We start from the raw sequence: 4723 nt of genomic DNA on the forward strand, positions 1-4723 counted from the left end.
CTATCAACGCCACCACATAATGCCTGATTAACCTTCCATCACTTTTAACGTTATTTTCACGAGATTAGTAAAATAACGTTAAAATTAGTGCAATTTTACTTTTGCCCACACGTAGGTTCACACATATATACATTATATGCGCGCACCGCAAGCAGGGCACATAGATATAATAATAATAATAATAATAATAATAATAATAATAATAATTATCCAACACAAAGAACACAATTATTTGGGTATAAGTATCCTTCCTTCCAACCCATACTCATCTCAACTCAACCGTATTATTATTATTATTCATTCTCAGCAGCAAAAAATCAATCAATGGCGAAGAAACACGAGGATCTGCCGGTTCCAGTTTACTCGAAACTTGACAAAGTTTATGGCGATGGATCACAACTTGAAGAAGCTCAACTTCGACTCTCCGTTCTCAACTCCAAATTCCAACACTTATTCGGTCATCTTCCCCAAATCTACGCTCGTGCTCCAGGTTAAATTTATATTATTATTATTATTATTATTATTATTGCGCATTGTTTAATTGTTGATGTAATCAATGTTAAGTCACTTTAGGTTTACAAATTACGGGATTTTGTGATAGCAATCGGATGATAGAATTAATCCAATCGAATTATTAGAATTTTGAAATTTTGAATTCAGAATCTTTGAAGAAAAATTGAAGTGAGTTGGAATGACTAAAAGTAGAGAATTAATTGATGTCATATTATTAATACTAGTTTCATTTCTTATCTTGTGTTTTTAGGCTGTTGCGCTTTTTTTTTTCGTTTGTAAGATTGGCCTTTAAAAAAAGAGTATTCAGTTAAAAAGTTGATCCATGAAAGGAGGAAGAATCAGAATGATCCTAAACAAACAAACAAGTAGGAATAAGAATAAAAGCAATTTCATGTTTATATCAAGATTCAAATGACTTGATATTTGGTCCACCAGATTTCCTATGTTGTCGCCACCAAAACCCAACTTTACTTAAAAGAATAAAAAAAAGCAGAATTTGTTATTATTATTATTATTTCTTTTGTGTATAGTTGAAGATCTCAAACTTTCTTACATGTGTAGAGTACTTTTCATCTTTATATTTCTTTTTTTATGTTCTTTTGCATGACATTAAACTCATGCAATATTATTATTGATTTTAGGAAGAGTGAATTTGATTGGTGAGCACATTGACTATGAGGGATATTCGGTTTTACCAATGGCGATTAGGCAAGACAAGATAGTAGCCATTCAGAAAAGGGATGCAGCGGAATCTGAAAAGCTTCTTACAATTGCAAATGTTAATGATAAGTTATCCTGTCGATCCCGACCAGGTAAATAAACACCTCTTTTATGTTGCAAAAATAAAAAACAGAGATATTGTTTATACATTTTAAGAATAGCATTGTTTTGATTTTAAAGAAATTGTTATGTTATTGCAGGAGATTGACCTGAAGAATCATCAATGGGGCCATTATTTTATTTGCGGGTGAGTGACTTCCAGTTCTGCTTTAAATTGCTACCTGGGCCTGTAAATGAACACGAAAAAAAACCCCGTTTATTTGTTTGTGTTCGAATCGTGTTCTGTCAATGTTAAATGACTGAATAAGCCTATTGCCACCTAAAGTAGTAATGTGATGATCTAACAATCGATATGCAAGAACTAGAAACTTACAGTTTGTATTTTGCAGATACAAAGGTTTCCATGAATATGCTAAATCAAAAGGGTTGAATATCAGTTCACCAGTTGGGCTTGACGTTATGATTGATGGAACAGTTCCTACAGGTAAGACTTCTGTTCATATACTTGTGGAATCTTGTAGTCAATATTGTTTAATTAAATAATATTTATCTCACTTCAGTTAAATAAAATAAAATTAAATCCCTTTATGCTTTAACTTTACTTCTTTCTTGCCCATACAGGGTCTGGGCTTTCAAGCTCCGCAGCTTTTGTGTGTTCTTCTACAATTGCTATAATGGCTGCCCACAATATCAATCTTCCCAAGGTTTCTTTCTTGTTGAATATAAGGCTTATTTTATATTTTCAAGTGCCTGCAAAATATTAATTTGATAAAACTTATTATATTTTCTACATTGCAGAAAGAACTTGCTCAACTTACATGCGAGTGTGAAAGACATATTGGCACACAATCTGGTGGGATGGACCAGGTATATTACATTATTATTCCTATTAATTACATTTTCTTTTTACTAATTACATAATTAATTACACTTAATTTTACAGGCAATATCCATTATGGCCAAAGCTGGGTTTGCTGAGCTCATAGACTTCAACCCGATTCGTGCAACAGATGTGCAACTGCCAGCTGGCAGCTCTTTTGTGATAGCCCATTCACTGGCTGAATCTCAGAAAGCAGTAACTGCAGCAACAAACTATAATAATCGAGTCGTTGAGTGCCGTTTAGCTTCTGTAAGTCCAAAACCCTTGCTTTATATGATATAGAAAGTAGTATGTTAAAATATTATTGTTATCATCATCTTTTTCTAATATCGTTGCGTTTTTTAAATGTTTCAGATTGTACTCGGTATAAAACTTGGAATGGAGCCTGAAGAGGCGATATCAAAAGTGAAAACACTTTCAGATGTAGAAGGTTTATGTGTAGCGTTTGCAGGCATTCACGGGTCTTCTGACCCAACCCTTGCTGTTAAGGTATTGGACTAAAACCGAAAAGGGTCGAGTGGGTCAAACTGGTCAAACTCTACCCAAAGTATGTTTTGGGTTGACCCATTTGACCTGCGCATTTTGCCACTTCTATGTTTAAGTTTAATTGTTCTACCTGTTGAATAATGTTATTCTACTTATTGAATAATACTTGATTTCAAATTTTACATCTTTTATTCTTTTCAAGTTTTATAATGGTTTATACTTTCACAATTACAGGAATATCTAAAAGAAGAACCGTATACAGCTGAAGAAATTGAGAAAATTACTTTGAAAAGCTTGGGTTTGATATTCGCTGACTCAGCTTCTTCACTTGATGTGCTTAAAGCTGCTAAACATTACAAGCTATTCCAGGTAATTCTATATAAAACTTTAGCCCATTTGGCCTGTTTCAGATTTGACCCATTTGACCTGTTGAAATAAATCATAACCCTTTTTTACATTTTGTGTTAACAGAGAGCCTCTCATGTGTACTCTGAAGCGAAGCGTGTATTTGCTTTTAAGGATACTGTATCATCAAATTCTGAGTGAGTAATGTATTTCTATAAACTTAATATATATAAAAAAATATTAATATTATTCTAACTCCGAGATGTTTTTATAGTGAGGAGGAAAAGTTGCAAAAACTTGGCGACCTTATGAATGAAAGCCACCATAGTTGCGGCGTTCTATTTGAGTGCAGGTATACATCTACCATACACGCGTGTAAACACACGTATATATAATAATACATTGTTATTGATGGTACCTAATCTGTATGTAATTCTTGAAACAGTTGTCCTGAACTTGAAGAACTAGTTAAAGTTAAGATAATGGGGCTCTTGGGGCTAGGCTTACCGGAGCTGGATGGGGCGGATGTGCGGTCGCTTTAGTCCAAGAAAACATCGCCCCACAATTTATTTTAAATTTGAAGGTAAAAACAATTAATTCATTTATTTAATTTTTATTTTTATAATTATGTTCTAAATGTTGTGGTTAGTGATGGATTGACATGGTTTGCAGGAGCAATTCTATGATTCTAGGATTGAGAAGGGGGTGATCAACAAGTGTGATCTCGGTCTCTATGTGTTTGCATCGAAGCCTTCTAGTGGAGCAGCTATTTTCAAATTTTAGTTTTTATCTTATTGGTATAGTGTGTTCTCATAAAAATTATTTTTTTTCCGTATAGTTGTTTATTAAACTGTATGTAAGTACTTAAATGTGCACCCAAAATGACCTTGTGCATGATGTATGTTATGTCTTAATTAAGGTTTGTTTTGTCTCGTATTTTTCTAAGAATCTTATCAGTCGTTTTAGAAGCAAATGTAGAAAAATGAGTGAGTGTGTATGCTCATATTTCATGTGTTAAATCAAACATAATTCATATATAAACATGAACATAATTATTCTATAATGAAAAACTAAATCACAGTTTTGATGATGAACGATTGGTGGCAGTTTCGGGTGATTTGTCTAGTTTCAAATGACAAGGCCAAATTTTGTGTTTGTGACACATGTACCATTTGAACTTATGTGTGTAGTTATGAATTATGATTTACCTGTTATAATGCTTATTCTATGTGTAGTGATTACTTGAAAGGGCTTTGACCACGTTGTCACATTGACATTCACTTTCATCTCCTACAACTCCTTTGGTTATGTAACTATCATTTGATAAAGGGTCACGTGAAAGGGTTTGAGCACAATTATTGTATAATTATTTATTTTATTTTATTTTAACTTATTTTAATTATATCAATATCAAAGAAAATTAATTAAGGCCAATTCTATAAGTTAAATATAAAAACTAATTAAAGACGAATTTATAAGTTTTATAATAACAAATGGTCATAATGTTCATTTTTTAAATAAACGAACGCGAGCACAAATATTTGTTCGATGAAGTGTTCGCGTTCGTTTAAAGGTCTAATTGTGATCGACTCATTGAGTATTCATTAACGATGAATTGATTTTGTTACATGTAGGTGTGTTGAGTCGGATTAGGGTTGTAAATGAACCGAGTCGAGCTGAGCCAGAGTGTGCTCGAGCTCGAGCTCGAACTTAATCGAG

At 32.9% G+C, this 4723-nt stretch overlaps 1 pseudogene across 1 annotated transcript; it reads left to right on the forward strand.

The window, feature by feature from the left end:
* The first annotated feature begins 263 nt into the window (after positions 1 to 263).
* LOC143589618 (galactokinase-like) lies at positions 264 to 3946 on the forward strand (annotated as a pseudogene). The gene is made up of 13 exons (XR_013145312.1): positions 264 to 490; positions 1155 to 1325; positions 1434 to 1480; positions 1683 to 1777; positions 1915 to 1997; positions 2092 to 2160; positions 2237 to 2422; positions 2528 to 2662; positions 2894 to 3028; positions 3131 to 3201; positions 3279 to 3356; positions 3450 to 3587; positions 3677 to 3946. The product of XR_013145312.1 is annotated as a galactokinase-like (transcript).
* Positions 3947 to 4723: the final 777 nt, after the last annotated feature.

Source organism: Bidens hawaiensis, unplaced genomic scaffold (assembly GCF_021521415.1).
Source record: "Bidens hawaiensis isolate Kalapana, Puna unplaced genomic scaffold, B.hawaiensis_p1.1 tig00037659_1, whole genome shotgun sequence".
NCBI lineage: Eukaryota > Viridiplantae > Streptophyta > Magnoliopsida > Asterales > Asteraceae > Bidens > Bidens hawaiensis.